Source organism: Poecilia latipinna, unplaced genomic scaffold, assembly GCF_001443285.1.
Source record: "Poecilia latipinna isolate Pla-1442-1.1 unplaced genomic scaffold, P_latipinna-1.0 Scaffold32, whole genome shotgun sequence".
NCBI classification, from domain to species: domain Eukaryota; kingdom Metazoa; phylum Chordata; class Actinopteri; order Cyprinodontiformes; family Poeciliidae; genus Poecilia; species Poecilia latipinna.
Window position 1 is genome coordinate 769160 of NW_015112648.1, and position 17228 is coordinate 786387.

Genomic DNA, 17228 nt, shown 5'->3' on the forward strand with positions numbered 1-17228 from the left:
TTAAGAACGGGAAATTATAAAGAGATACAAAAACACCACATCGATTGCGAGAGCAAAAAAAAAAAAGGAAATTAATTGGTTTATTGTTAACAATTTGAGCAGGAAGATGTGCTGACTCATCAGAATCAATGCCCCCCGATACTGTTATTGATACCGTCACAATAATACGTCATGAAGTCCAGAGTCTCATCTTTCTTCTTTTCTTTCTTAATGCCTCCCGTGTCACTATAGAACGGGCTTAGGGCTCAGTGAAGTCAGCATGATGCTGTCAGCCCCTGTTTTTGCATCTGGTAGAGTTGAGTGTCTGTCCAAATTTATGTGTTCAAAATCACTAGGATGTAGTAAATATTTGTTTCATTCAGTCTGAATTCTGGGAAAAACTTTACACAAAGGAGACAGTCAAAATAAATCCCACAAACCAAGAGAAGGCAAAGAAAAGTATGACATTTGGTGTAGTTTCAGTTATAAAGTGAGGGACATTCTAGTAAATTACATGGACAGATTTAATTTTGTTTGATGAAGAACATTTTGACAACAGATTTGAAATTAATTAAATGTCCTAAGTTTATTCCAAAAATAATTGTTTAAATGGCCATATGTAACAGTCTGCTTTGCAGGAGCTAGATGATCCACCAGAGACTTTTGCTTCTACATTCATCAGCTGCTGTATTCGTCTCTCTCTGCTAGGACAGAGTGGAAACGTCCTCTGAGATTTTGGTCCACATTGACATAATAGTGTCGTACATCTAGGATACAAATGTCCTGCTCCTCCAAATTGCAAATCTGATTGGAACTTGTTGACATGATCCATGGAAGTAGCCATCAGAAGGGAACACTGTGGTCATAAATAACGTGATAAATGATCTGAATTTATGTAGCGCTTTTTGTGTCATAGTGACCACTCAAAGTGCTTTACATTAGAGCCACATTTATCTAGTCACTCTCACAAATTTTTATGCCAATACGCAGATCAGTAGGCAACTTGGGGTTAAGTGCCTTGCCCAGGGGCACATCGACATGTGACGGGAGGAAGCTGGAAACGACCCACAACTATCCGACTCACTCGCTACTCTACCTACTGAGCAGCGGTCACCCCATGATCAACTGTAAAATGTTGCTATGTGCAGAAAAACCGTTCTTCACATTCTGCCAATGACATGCGGTCATAACGGGAGCAAAGACACAGAGGCACCTCAGGGCACAGCAAGAAAAAAGACAAAAAAACAAAAAAACAAAAACACGACAAAGTCAGCAGTGAATACACACAAAACCCTTGACACACACACAAAAGTTTAAACACATGTGACCAGTAACAACCTGTCTAATGCCCGATCCTTCTCTGCCACACACGCGGCTCTGTGACCTTTTCATAATGAGATCTCTCGCTCGTTCCCTCTCAAACAGACATGCGCACACGCTTTCTTTATGAGTAATTCTTAGTTTCCTCTCCGCTTCATACACTCTGCTCAGTCTTGCTTGAAATCAAAATTAAAGTGCTGTCCAAACATGGGTACAGTTATAGGTTGCTGTTGAGAAAGAGGTGAGAAGGAGGAGTGGAAGAAAGGACGGAGAGGGTTTATTGGGTGTATAAAGATTAAAGATGGAGCAGAGCTGACGAGGACAAAAGACCCAGGAAATGCAGACACAGGGAAGAAATAATTACATCATTGTGAAGATTTTTATCCAATTCAAGTTGAAATGAGCAGGAGAGATAACTAAACAGGCATGTACGCATCTATTTTTATGTACTTAATTGTTTCTATTTTTAAGCATGCACGTTAAAACATCTGCAAAAAAAGATCAGCACACGTTTTCAAATTTTCTTGCTTTACTTTTACTGTCAATGAAAGAGACATAAACTTTGCTCCTTGTAGAGGCATTGTTGTCTCAGTTGGATGTTTTAAACTTTCCTAAACAGTTTAAACAGATACATTAGAGTAGAAGTTTTCTCACTTGTTGCAGTCATTTCCATAATGATTTGCTTTGGAAGGAATATTTTCTTGTAGTAATTTTCTAAAAGCAATACGCCCGTGTATCACATACTATTTTTCCCTTGGGGAAACACTTTAACACTTTAATCAACTGAAAAGAATTAAAATATAAATTTAAAAATGCTAAAGTTACATTTACTTTATTTTTTATTTTTTTAGGAATTGTTTTAGACAGTTTAATAACTGTGAGACAGAAACTTGTCGAACGAAACAAAACTTTTCATATTTTGGAGATACAGGTGTGTCTGGAAGCAGTCTGACCTCTCTGGTGACCTGTGCACCCTGCCTCTCACCAGGTAATTACTGGAGATGGACACCAGCTCTCCTGCCACCCTGCAATGGTAAACAGGTGAAGACAGTGGATGGGATTTTAAACACCACTGACAACGTATATCAGAATTCTGTCTTGGGTTAAAAGGATCATTTATTTTGTTTGTGTCATGAAACAAAATGTTAAGCAAAATGTGACATTAGCAGTGCCATGCTACTCTATAGAAAATTTGGTTAGAAATTTTACACTGAAATATTTGCAGGTGACTTGTTAAGTTTGATGCAAACCCCTAAGCTTGGGCAATAAAGGTTTTTAAAATGTGAAGATATTCTATATCAACAGAAAGTTAAACACACAAAAAAATTAAAATAACTTCTTTGCAACTTTATCTTGAAATTGAAAATGTAATTTATCGAGCAGATACGCCGATGTGCTCAACCAAGAGTCTGAGTTTTTGACCAAATATAAATAGAAGACATAACTGAAATTAACATTTGACTTTACTTAGTAATTATGAAAATTACAGCATGTAGATATGCTGTTGCACTCTCACTCTGGCTAATGGTGACAGCCAGACATTAACCTCTGACAGCTGCCTCATTTGAATTTCCCCCAATCTTTGAGCATGGGGTTGAAAAAAAACCTACACTATAAGACATTTAAAGTTCCTTATTAACCCCAAATGATCACTGACCTCATAGAACTGCATATATATATAAATATATATATATATATATATATATGTGTGTGTGTGGGGTATATTGTGTATCTCTGTATAAATCAGTGCATTTTTGTCTGAATTTATACTTTTTCTACAGGGAAATTTTGCAAAACTGATGATACCAGAGAGGGAAGTGTGTGTGTGTGTGTGTGTGCATTAAAAATGAATTGACAAAAATGTGTGTGATACAGGAAACGTCTAGAAGACGCTGTTCTGCCCTGTGATGTTTACTCATGCATGTTTCTGCTGTATAAGGTGTGTGTGCAACTCGAAGTGAAGCAACTAGAGCAAGACCACCTATCGCATGCATGCGCGCACACACATAAAAGGGTTGACACTGTGAAAAAAATGTAGCCTTTTGCTTTTCTGCAAAATTAGATTTCATGTTAGTACAGGAGCATGTAAGCACTTTTCTTTCTTTTCCTTTTTATTTTTCCATTAGGCTATCAGCAAATTTCTCCCTTCTCTTTCTCTTTTAAACTCTTGCACAGACACACACACATTCAGAGATATTTTTTTCAGTCAAAATGGCAGTAGCGACATCAACTCTGTGGTTTTGTTTCTTGTAAAGGCACAGAGACATTAAGACGCTTTCTCTCTCGCCCTCGATCTCTCTCTCTCTCTCTCACACACACACACACAGGGATGCGTATCTGCCTTATCTACTTTTCTGTTCATTCCTTAAACTGTCAGGTTTCTCATTTGGAGGAAATTGCTTGGAACATATACAACTCAGAATCTTCCTTTGTTCACACTGTGACCTTTTCACTACAGTCTAATAAGCCAAACAATGGGACACTGGCCACACAAAGTCTACTGCTACCTCCAGCTTCTGTATAACATAAGTAAAATAAAGTGATTTGGAAAGAAAGGAAAACAAGACCAATTATTCCCCAACAGAGAAGCAAAGACTGTTTTTCAGAGAATTTGCAATACCTGTCATTTGGAAATGAACATTTTCTGCAACGCAAATTTACGGAAGCCATAGTCCTAGGTATATTGCATTTAGAATGTGCACCGCTTCTTTCATGTTATTATAAAGGACTTCATTGTATTTTGTAATGCAACAGACTAATATAAGGTTGTGCATAACTATGGAGTGAAAGATTGTTTTCAAAAATCTTTTATGGATAAACATCTGAAATGATTGCATTTGCTTTCAGCTCACCTAAACATAATGCAGTATCTCTTATAAAACATGATCCTAAGTTTTGAATGATTAGTCCATCTAAACCCAATTGCAAAATATGATTATTAACATAGATTGTTAACATTAATAGGAGAAGCAGTAGAGCATGGTTACTCATGGTGACTCTAGAAGAGTTGCAGAAATTCAAGCCTCAGGTGGGAAAATCTGTTCATACAACTATTATTTATCATGCACTCCAGAAATCTGACCTGTATGGAAGGGTGAGGAAAAAAAAAACAAACATTTCCAAATTAAAACATTAGGAAGTCCTGTTTGTGGTTTGCCACCGGTCATGTAGGGAAATATTAAATATGAAGTTGTAGCTCTAATCGGTTAAACACTGCATATCCCCAGAACACAACATCTCCATGGTAACACATGGTGGTGGGGTATTATGCTGTGGGTGTTTCTTTAGCTTAGACTGGGTAAATAGAGTTGATTGGAAGACGGATGAAACTAAATTCGGGGTAAATCTCACAGAAAACCTTGAGCAGTGGTTTACTTTTAATCCTGCATTAGAATGGTCCAGTCAAAGCACAGACAGATATCTGATCATTAATCTGAGGTAAAACCAATGCCTATACATACTAGCAATGTATTCTGGCTAAAACTAAGATATTTTGTAAACAACAATGAGGGAAAATTTAATAGGCAAAGCATAAAACCACGGTAAACAACAAAGTATGAGAAATCCGAAGACGTTCAGATTTGTCACTGCATATGACAGACTATGCAGCCCTAAATGCATCAACACACTAATGCATGTTAATGTGTTTCCCCACAGTAAGAGAACTCTGCTTCAAGTTAAAACCATCATTTAATTAGCCTTTGTAACACAAGTACTACACATACCTTGTAAAAACTAGAACAGCAAACGGCTGAAAAAAATGCATTAAACTCACTTCATCCATTGATAGACGTAGCAATTAAGTAATTAGGCAAACTGCTAATGGAGAAATTGACTCTTTTACCACTTTTAGCAGGAAATTAACAAATTGCCTGCAGGAAGAGAAGAGTGATTTGATCCAGACACAACCTTTGATTCATTATGTAATAATTGTTTAGAAAACATTTCTCTTTAGTGAATGTTTGCCTTATTGAATGGCAGCAATCATCCCATCATTTAGTGTGGAAATTTAACTTATTTTTAAACTGAAATATGATACAGAGAGCACCACACTCATTTTCTCCTGCTTTTTTTCCCCCACAGTTCTATTCACCAATTTGATTCCAACTAAAAGATAATACTACTAAAACAAGTTTTTAATCTAAAGAAAAGTATTTAAAACATTTCTCTAATCATGTAGTTTTATAACAGTAACTGGTAGCTTGACCTTTGATTTCTTTTGAGTTTATATGGAGGTTTTTTTCATTATTATCTTTATAATTGTAATCATTATGTCAACTGTTTTAAGAAAATGAAGAAATAAATCTAAATATTGAACCAAAAGATCACAGCAGAATACTTGAGAAAGAAATTACAGGTCATTTATGTGTATTGTTAATCACATAATACCTCAATGAAACAAAATGATGAATAAATATGCAAATCAAATGGTTATTATGTCACAGATTCAGTTTCATTTCCATAATAAAATTTAAGGGTAAACATAAAAATGTGACAGTAATGGGATCTTTTCATCGTATTAAAGTCTAATTGCTTAAGTTTTATGAGAACCACAGAAAAGTCCAGGATACAGTTGTTCTTAAAATCAAGTCCTGTTGAAGTAAATGAACTGTGACTTGAACTGATATTGTAATTTACCAGAATGACAGTCAGTGGTGTTCACTAAAATAACCAGTGACTGACTTTCTAATGTAAAGATTTTTCTGTCATCAATATCTATTTAATTCTCTCAGTCCATTACTTCAAATACAGTAAAGATCATGTATGTCTATTGCCAGAGGTTGCTTCAGATGGTTTGGCTAAAAGTGTGGAAAAAAAAGTTTCTTGAGCGTGTTCAATGCAAGAAAAAGAAGAAAAAAGGTGAAGAAAACTAGNATNAAAATGAATAGAAATGTTTTTCTTTCCTAATTCTTAAATTAGAAAAAAAGATTTGTATTGTGAACTTTTGAAAATGTCTTTCTCAAGTTCTCTGTACTTCTTTGAAAGCAACCATTTACTTCTTTTTAGAGTTCTGCCATTTTATCCCATAAACCATGACACAGGAACCCCCAGAGCAACCTAAGCAAAAATTAGTCATGCTCTTCTCCTACTGTCTACCTTTCTCTCCCAGCACTACATTTCAACTGTTACAATCCTGAAAACTGTTTGCTTGTAGATTACCTACTGCATGTGTCCTGATTTCCAGTGTCTATTTGCATTTCTTTTATTTAAATCCCCATATAGTTGCGGCATACTGTATTATTTAAGGTGTGTAGGTCTACCGGCACTCCAGAGTTTGCTTATTTCACCTCAGATGAGGCTGCTGAATTTGCATTTATTGTGTTTGTGTTGCCAACACCTCAAGGCAATCAGCAGCACCAAACCATAAAAGGAATCATAAAATGAGACAGATTGCAGCAAGGCGAAGAGAGTGAAAGAAAGATGTGAACAAGAAGTATAATAGGGTTTGGATATTGAAAAGGAAGCGAAAGCTGACAGGATAAGTAAAGAGAAAAAAAAAGTGCAAATATTTAAGACAAGATTGAAGGAGGTTAAGTGAGAGAAAGAGAAAAAGTAAAATAAAGGTTGGGGAGTGACAGAAACAGATGATGGTGCTGACACCTGGGCGTGCTGCCTAGAAAGAAGTTTTGTGCATGTGTGCATGTGTGTGTATGATTTGTCAGGGATAAATGGCTATTATCACTATGACAATGTTAATTACAGCCAGACTATTAGGCTCGAGGAGTGCCGCCTCATTTATTTGGTTGTAGAGTCGCTGTGTGTAGATGTGTGCATTTCTCAGCTTATGTCTATGCATATTCTCTTTTGTTGAGTGTTCCTGCAAGTGAGTGTGTGTTTTTGTGCAAAACAAAAATAAATGTAATCTAGCTTAGACAGAATAATTACTCAAAATAAAGTGGCGGGGAAATGTTGAAACGTTTCTTGTGATTTATCTGACTTCTGACTTATTGTGTAAACTGAGTAGGAGACATTTCAGCTCTTCCACTCAAGAGATATTTTTGGGCCACACTTTCAAAGTCAGAAATTATTAGCAAATATCAAGAGGAAATTTTACCCCAACTCATCTTAAATCATTTTTACAATCAGGAACGCAAATAAAGTAGAATAATAAGTAGGGTTCCCAATATGGGACCAGATTTTAGTTTAATAATGATGTGGCTTTATTTTGGAACCATACAAAGCAGAAAAACCACATGAACTTCTTTGGATACTCTTTAAAAGACTCCAATACAGTGCATGTAAATGTAACCGAATTGTGTTTAATGNACCTGAATAATATGTAGTTGTGCCCCTGCCTGCAGCCACATGAGAATAATGTGGGCATAGACAATGGATAACTGGATAAAATCATGAATTAACTCAAATTTCACTAAAATATTAAAAATAAAAAAAATAATATATATATATATATATATGAATCTGAAATTTTAAAATGTACATTTAGCTTGATAAATTTTTCTTCAAGAAAGGATCATCCTGTAACTTATTTACCGAGCAAAAATCATGGTTCACTGACCATACTGGAATATTGTGATAGCAGTATTTGTTTTCTATGCACTAAATGGGAAGACTAATTGATACTCATTATACTAAGGATGTTTTCTTCTAATGATGTTTTTGACAGAAAGCGTGCTGCACTCTTTAAACTGCTGGATGAAAGACAGTCCAATTTAGGACTTTCATTAAACCGAATTATATATGATTTTTATTGGAACTTTCGTCATCCAGAAAATGTTTTTTGCTTAAATCTTGCTTATTTAGCAGACCAAATATTACGGTACTATGTTTGACTCTACTGAAATTTTCCAGGATATTTAGTTGACCATCAGGGAAGTTAGCAGATATAGTTTAGATTTAGCGTGCCACAGTAAGGAAGAACCAAATCTAGTACAAAAACTCATATCATCATCAGAGACCACTGACAGTTTAACTGCTTTTCCTTGAAGTGTCTGTCGTTGAGGTTGATGAGAAAAATATTCAACACAATGCATCTGTGAATCAGAACAAGAAAAAAATGACTACCAGAATGTTATGCATTTACATGGAGGTAAGAAGAAGAAATGGGAGATGAAGAGTACAGCAGGTAAAGTGTGCATGACTCTAAATACATATTTATCCTGTCTTGTGATTTGTGAGCTGCCAAATCAGTTTTCTCAGGATAGCAAGCTGTTCAGATTCACACCTAAAGTCACATTTCACAGATTCTACTTTATATTCATTGTCTGACACAAAGTTTTTGAAGGGGAGGATTTATAAAGCTTTGTTTTTGTAATTGTTTTTTTTTTCATCGAAACCTTTTGATATTTATAAGATACTGTGATTTCATTTACAGGATTTGCTAACTGCGTCAGTTTTTCCTTAGTGTAGAGTAAACATTACAATAGCCTATTGGCTGGGCAATGAGTTAAACACAGAGGAAACTTATTTCTAGACACATAAATTATATATTAAAGCTGCAAGCCTTTTATTTTACCTGATTGTGGTTACATTAACACGATCACATGTCTTCCCCAGTATCACAGCAGTATTACAATAATAAATGTTTCAGACGAGCTTTTACAGTCAACGGTAACCCTGTACAGATTCTTGAATATTTGGCAATGAAAATCATCCTTATCTGGCAACACGGACACTTATTTTGCTTGAAGCAATGCATGCTGAATTATCTGGCAGACAACCAAACTCAAACAAAGGAACAAACCCAAAGCAGCATTAGAAACCCGAGTGCGTGCTGCCAGCTCAATGCAGTCTGTCTAGACATGGAGACGGCTTCTTGGAAGCTTTCCTGCCTTTAACGGCGCTGCTGCTCTCAGATCTGCACAGCGCTCTCGATGCATGAAAGCAAGAAAATATAAAAGAATCTAATCAAATTACAGATGGTAATTTAGTTTAAAGATCTTGATAGACAATGAGGGAATCTAAATCAGGACCTATAGTATGTGGAAACTCAATGAATGTGCTGAGCCTTAGACTATCGCCATTCCAGACCTTGAATGCCCAAAACTTTACAACGAATTAACTTAACTTTGTTGATTTTAACCTATTAGCCCTTAAATTAACCTATTCAGTTGAACATTTATTTTAATCAAAGCATGCTATTTTTAGTAAATGGTTAGTGTTTTATTTCTTATGTTACCAATTTGTCCTTACTGTATACTCTCTTATTCTTATTTTCATATATTTAAATTTGTGTTAAAATGCATGCTTCCACATATTGTTAGCTTTGCTTCTGGTACACAAGAAGTTCCCCACTTTTCCTGTTGCTTCTCAGCAGGAATGTTCTGGCTTGGAAAACCTTGTGCGGTTCAGTATTGGTCTGTGGAGTTTCCGTGGAGAATTTCAGTGGCCCTACGTTATAAGTGTTTCCCTGACTGTTTGTCTCTGAAATTGCTTTAATAAACATTTCCAACATAAACCTGCAAAGAGAAGCCCCTCTCTGAACTGCCTGCAGCCATTCAAAAATCACAAGTGGAGATCACAGTGTCCAGCACAGCTGGACATTGCAACATCTGCCCTTTCACAAAACATGTGGAGAGGACAAAAAGTTGCCTCAATCTTGCATTGAAGTGATTGGTGAAAGCGCTTTGTGTTGGCCTGTGATTTACTGGCGACCTTCGCAGTGTGTACTCTGCCCCGGTGGTCATACTGACAGCTGGAGACAAAAGCACCTGCCTCACCAAATTAGAGATTTAAACAGTATGGAAAAATTGCTTAATCGAGGGCGTAGCTCCTAACAACTCACTTTGTGAGTTCAATGGTTACTTGTTCAAAGTAATGTTCTTTAATCCTCCCAAACTAAACCCTTTGTTATGTGTTGTCGTCTTGTGTACACTCATTTAAAGTTTTAACGTGGCAGCTCTCACGACTAATCAATCGTCCACCCTGGCAAGCCCAAACCTTTTGTCTGATGCAAATATTAGTTGGAAAACTGGTTTGTTGACTTGATCACAGAAAAAGGCCGTGAATCATCAACGGTTGGATAATTTGATGGAACAGAAGAAGTGTTTCGTTTTGTTTCCTTGGTGATTGTCATAAAACAAACTTAAAAAGCTAAGCAACTTTTATATGAACTGTGTTAAAAACAAAAAACAAAAAAAAAACAACCAAACAAAAAAAAAGCATGTGACCATCTCCCTCCACTGTCTGACATTGAACCAGATCAGTTAGGGTTACCTGAATCAAATTGCTAATTTCTAGAGAATAATAAGAGAGACTTTACTGTTTTGCAGATTCACATTTGTTTATGTGATTTGGGTATTCTTCCATCCCTACTACAGCTTGCTTAAAGTTTGGCCCATTGCTCCAGACAGACCAGATGTAACTGCGGCAGATTTTAAGCTGCGTTGCTCACAAACCTATTCAGCTCCATCCTCCAATCTTTCATGTGATGGAGATCAGGGCTCGGTGTTGGTCACTTAAGAACACCGACTTGGATGTCTTTAAGTAAATTTTGCAACTGATTCATTGGCATGATTACTGTCATTGTTCATTCAGAAGACCCATTTGTGCCCAAGCTCTAACTGGACAGATGATGTCTCTGGACATTGTTTCTTTTTTTCTATTAAATGCTCTTTACTTATACTGTCATCTTGTTTGTGAAGGGCACCGGTCCCTCCTGCAACGAAACTCCCAAACAGCAACCGCATTTGTTGCAGTTGGCAAAGTTTCCTTAAGCTTCTCAGAATTTGATTCAAATGAAACAATGGTCATCATAGCCAAAGGTGGTTTTAATTTTAGTTTAATCAAATAACTGGACAAACCTAAAATAAAGAACATGAGTGCATCTTTAAATTGTAATCTGTCGTTTTATGTTGCATTCAAAGTAACAGATTCTTTCCTCCCTGAGTGGCCTTTACGTGAATTTTGCTACAGGACCGTTTTCACTATGGATAATTTTACCCTCGAAACATCTTCAATCAGTATTTTTCCAAAGTCTGTTGGATTTGTTCCGAGGTTGATTTCACACCAAAGTATCTTCTTCAGTATTTCTCTCCTCCCTGAAATGTAAGGTGCCTAGATTTTCTTTTGACTTCTAAAGAACTTTTTCTCACATTGTTAGAAAAAAAAAATCCTTTTGATGATCCTAACTGGTGTAATGCAGACATTATTGTGAAAAAGTGAGAGAAATTTATGTTTTTTGGGGGGGTTTTTTACATTGCATTTTAATATTAGTTTTGGAATATTCAGATACTAAAAAGAAACATTTTTCTTTAAAAGGGAAAAATCATAACTTAACGATTGTTTTTCGTCAGGTTCAGATTAATTTACTCTAGTACTTTTTTCTTAACAGCCCCAAAATGTTCTGTGGCGTCACAATGTAGGGTTGCAATCTAATCCTAATTCTGAACATGTGGTAACTTTGTCAATGGGGAGTTAAGCTACTACTGTGATCTTGTCAGGTTTAAAGAGAACCATCCTTTAAACCTGACAAGATTTAAAGGATGGTTGATTGCCATCCTTTAAATCAATACATTAGCATGTACTGCCAATGTATTGCCATTGGCAATACTACAATACCATTGACCCCAAATCAATGTCTCTCACCACCCAATTGATTTCACTTTCTTTCTGTAACTCTCTGCTGCACTAATTTTGTTATTTTAACAACTCAAACATCTAATTCTAGGGAACCTCGCAACCAAATGTTTGCTGGAAAATCCCAAGATAAGTTAGTTGATATCATTGGCTTTTCTACACGTTCTCTAAAGAAATCCAGACTTCATCCGTCTATCTCACTTCACTGTCGTCTCTGACATTTTCCACAACTAAGCACCCCACCTCCTCACAATTACACATCATTGTGTTGTCAATGCCTCCACCGACCTATTTGGTTCCAATGGAGGAGAGGGTTTGACAGTTTGTCAGGCCAGAGAAGATAAGATGGCCATTTAGCAGACGGTTGCTCGCCTATCTTCTGTGTAGATTTAATTATACTGTTAGCTCCCCTCCCAGGAAAAGCTTTGAAGTCACTTATGTCAGGAGAGCAGAGAGACTAATGTGATCTGCTTTAGTGTTGGAGCTCGAGGAAGAATTTCCATGCAGTACAGGCTTGTAGCTTTGCTCTTGAAATTAATATGGGATGTTCTGTGACTGTGCTATTGTGCAGAAATAACTTAGATCTTGATATAATATGAATGCGCCGCGTTACAAGCCTTGTCAGAGGCAGCTGCAAGTGAGACCACTGCAGAGGGTGTATGCAAATGTCCCATCAGGGCAGTGGAGTCTGTAAAACAGAAGCTGCGGCTGTAGCTGGAGGCAAAAGAAAAGATACTCTCATAAAATTTCATGATACAATGTAGAGCAGGTGGGAGTGTCCTGTAGTAAGCAGGGAGACTTTTCTTCAAAAACCAAGAAATCATGGAGACATCCAGCTCAGAGAATGAGTCTATGAGTCAGTAAGTGAATACAAAACGTTGGAGGGATTTTCATTGGAAGGATTAGCACTTGTACTCTTTGGTGTGGCAACTTTTTTTTTTTTTTAATTACAAGTGAAAGAAGAAATACAAAAGTTGCGCACTCATTTACATATCCATGTATAAGACTACAATAAAGGTTGCTATTCTAAGCTGGTAGGGGTGTTTTGGACATAAAGTTAATTTTAAAATTGAATCATTCCCTCTTTCAACAGCGAAGATGTTCTTTGTACACCGTGGCTTCCTATCAGTTTTCTCTTGTTGCCCTTTCCTTTCTCCTCCCTTGTATCTGTTGTTTCATTAAACCCTATCTATTGTTGCATTTGCTCTTTTGGGGCTTCGTCCTTTTTCTTCCTCTATCAGTTGTTTGCCAGGTGGCGAGTCTCTGAAAGCTGTCTGATTTATAGCAGTGTAAACCGCCATGCTAGACAGAAGTCCTCCTTTCGATATTCAGTGTGTGTGTGTGTGTGTGTGGCCTTGTATTTGCCATTGTAAGGACCATTTTCCTAAAACATAGGCTACTATGCTGCATGTAGGAATGTACTGGTAATTGTTAGGTTCAGGGTGAGGGTCAGACTTAGAGTATTGAATTGAATGAAAAAGGAATGGAAGTCAATTCAAAGTCGTCGTGAAGATAGAAGTACATGCCGTGTGTGTGCGTGTGTTTGTGAAATAAAATCATGTTTTAGTAATGGAAAAAGCACAAAGATAACCAAAAAGATGGCTGTTTGTGTTATCAATAATGAATGAATGTAATTGTTGTCCAGAATGCTCCATGTTTAAAGTCTGAAAAACATTATATCTTAGTTTCATTCATTAGCTATGTTGAAAAAAAGCTAATGCTTTTTTTTTTCAACATATGTGAAATCTAATCTTAATTGAGATTATAAGTTTAAGATTGGAAAGTTAGTCCATCCATTGGTTTTGAACAGGAAAAGCTTATTTTGCTCAAACATACGATATTGTGAGCATCATTATAAAAACATCATGTGAACAAAAACATCTGGATCCAAGGCTTAGATAGTAGCCTTGGATTTGTGACTGCTATCTAAGCCTTGGATCCAAGAGCTTCCTGTCACAACATTGAGCACAACCTTTATGAAAATAACAAATGAAGACAAGATACAACAGGCAGTGGTGGAGAAAGTACTCAAAAAATGTACTTAAGTAAAAGTACCACATTAACATTTTACTTAAGTAAAAGTAAAAAAAGCAGTGGTTTTTAAAAATACTTAAGTATTAAAAGTAAAAGTACTTGTTGAATGCATTACCTAATCGCTAATACAATACCATTAAGTGAGCCGATCGTAATTAATTTTAATGCATTAGAAATGTGCCATTTTAATGAACAATGCCACAGATAAAGCATGCTTTATTTGTGTTTACTCTGTAACATAGTTTAGACTTAGATATGTGATTCTATGCAGGATAATTTCAAGGATGAAAAACATCTTGTCTCCTGTCCTAACATAGCATGAACTTCACTTTTTTTGCCACTAGTGGCTTTTATTTTTAAAGAAATCCAACAGAAAGGGGATGGAAAGAAGGTGGGTGGGGGAGGACATGCAACCAAGGAGCCACGTAGCAGAGTTGTAGTCAAGACCACCTACCCAAGACCAAGTCAAGACCAGCACCCTGCGCTATGTGACACAAAAACATTAAGTTTTACCTATCAAAATTGCTTCTCAAATTGATCTGAAAGATCCACATTCCCATAAAACACCTAGATATTATTAGATACTTAGAGCTGAAATAAATTTAATCAGTAAAGATCCGTCCAGAAGAATTGGACCGTTCCTGAATGTCATATCAATGCAGACTTTGGTCACAGCGTTGTCCCATATTTGCGGCATCTCAGTCAACACCTCCACACAATAATTCAGCGCATGAGTGACAACTTTTTTCATCGCAGATGCAACATACGTGTCTCTGTACAGCTAGCTTTGCTAGCATCACGTCCACGGATCTTACCTTTCTTTAAGCTTTCCTTCTAAGTGACGCTAAAAGTTGGACGAAGTCCCACCGTCTGCGAAAGCGAACCGCTTCTGATTTTACATGTCACCATATCTTATGGTTTATGCAGCGCTATTATATTACTGACATTAGACGGATATCCACCACTGCGCATGTCTGGAGCTCCGCGTGCGAGTAAAGGTGGAGACGGGTGACAACAGACACTAAGTCACGTTATTGCTTGGATTTTACGGCGCCACCTTAAGACCCTGAACGTCACATTTTAATGGAAAAAAAAAGAGAAATGCGACTTGGATGCTCACGAGTAATGCAACAATTTTGTAGAAATGTAGTGAAGTAGAAAGTACAGATACTTACTGTAAAATGAAGTGGAGTAAAAGTAGAAAGTATCCATTATTAAATCTACTAAAGTGAAGTACAGATACACGAAAATTGTACTTAAGTACCACCACTGACAACAGGAAATTAACCATTAAGGGGGAATGTTATGTAAAACGTTATTTTTTTGTTTGTTTTTCTAGCTTTACATCACATTACAATATTACTCCCTCATCAAAAACATACCTGGAGTGTTGTTTTTATTCTTTCATGCATGTTTGAGAAATCCTTGAATCTCCCCTGACAGTCAGATGTGCCTAAATGCTCACTCTGACAAAACTCCTCCTTGACAAAGTTAACAACACACAATGTAGCTTTCCTAAAAACTAAGATTTGATGCTTATGACATCAGAGCAGGGGGATTTTTTATGCTTGAGAGATGACCAATATGATACACTGAACATGTTTTCACTGTAAAAAACAGATGTTTTTACTCTCTACTTTTTGACATGTGACTTAACCAGCTTTAACACAAATTAGCAATCATTATAAAAACATCATGTGTACTTGATGAGAATGTGTAATAGTAACAATTATTTTTTAGCTGCCTTCTAAAATTTGATGAGTACGCAAAATAACAATGTAAGACATAATAAGCTACAAGGGAATATGGCCCTCAGCGTGTTCAAGTAAATTGATACAATATGTTACGGGGAAATGTTTTCTGTAAGTGAACAGCAGAAAACAATGTTAAACAAACAGAAGGAGACTGTCAGGTACCCAAAACACATAACATAGCTAAACCAGGAGAAACAAGTTATGAAGAAAATACAAACGCAAACAGTAAAATAAATTAAAAATACAAGTACTTGGAAGAGGTAAAATATCACCATGCTACAATGTTTTTAATAATGTTTATTTTTTTTTAAATAAATAGAAAAGTAAAGATACTTACAGTACAGTGGCATAAAATATGCAGCATGTTGCCAGTGCAAGTGGAATTAGCCATGAAGAAGGAACTTTGTGCTTGCTTAGACATAAATTCTCTTTCTGCTTTTTATGCTACCCAGCACGGGCTTCGAAGCAATGAATTTCAGTATGCGCTTTATGTGAGTGCAGCTTGATGCATATGTTTGGCTGAATGGACAAGACTTAAAAGCCTCATACCAAAAATATTTTTCAGTGTGGTTATGGTTTTATTGCATGCTGTTAGTCTTGTTCAAGTACATTAATAATGCAAGGTTTAAAATATAAGCTTACCTATGCATCTTATAATATTTGTTTTAGTTCGTTCATTTTCAGATTAACGTGTAATATTGTGGAAAAAATAAGTAAATGAATCAATAATAATCATAAGAAGGAAAAGCCTTGAAACAAAAAGCCAAAACGTATGAAAATGAGATTGCATGTGTCTAATCAGCGTCAGACCAAGATTGTATTGGGCCCTACGCTGAATTTCATTTGTGGCCCACTTCAAGATGAGACCGCTGTCCTCCAGCAACGACAGCGTCAGAATCTCTTTTATATTGATCATGGTTTAGTGTCTCTGCGTTCCGCATTTACCGTAGATGATTTCAAAGCTATCGACTGAGTCAACAGTGAATTCTTTAAAGGGACAAATTCAAGTTTTTGAAATGAGATTCTGTTGGAAGCTCATGAGCAGTCTCAGGGATGCACCAAGCTACTCTTCCGATTTTTATCTGCTTTAAACACATTAGATTTTCTTACAGGCTGATGGTAACCAGAGAAGGGCCAAGAGAAGAATGTGTGTCTACCAGCTCAAAACAACTTCAGTCTCATAAGTCTCATTGTGATTAATACGAAGGTTGTATTATGAGCCATTAGCAGCTGTCGCGTCTGCATCAGATCTTTACAGCTATTACATCTTTCAACCATTCCTGTGACATTTCAAGTGTTTTGGGGCCCATGCTTGTTATCTTGGACCATCTCTGTCAAAAGTGCAAGTAAATTCTCTGAAAATAGCTCTTTTGATACCACAGTTCATTATCCAGTCACCTTATTTGTTCTGAACATGAGCTCAGACAGTGTGAGTGAAATGCAGGCTTATGTAGCTGATTAAAGTGGAGGTATATCTGTTCTGAAAAGTCTACCTGCTGAAGCATATAGTTATAGACAAGCCTTTAATGTTTCAAACGGTTTGATGTGATCATTAGTTGAACATCACAGGGAGAAATTTTTGTTGTTACAAAGAATACAATATAT

The 17228-nt window shown here is 36.5% G+C and overlaps 1 protein-coding gene across 2 annotated transcripts in view; it reads right to left on the minus strand.

Annotated features, from left to right (window-relative positions):
- LOC106953273 (transmembrane protein 132B) overlaps positions 1-17228 on the minus strand; it is a 286044-nt gene that overhangs the window by 35607 nt on the left and 233209 nt on the right. The window lies entirely within an intron of this gene.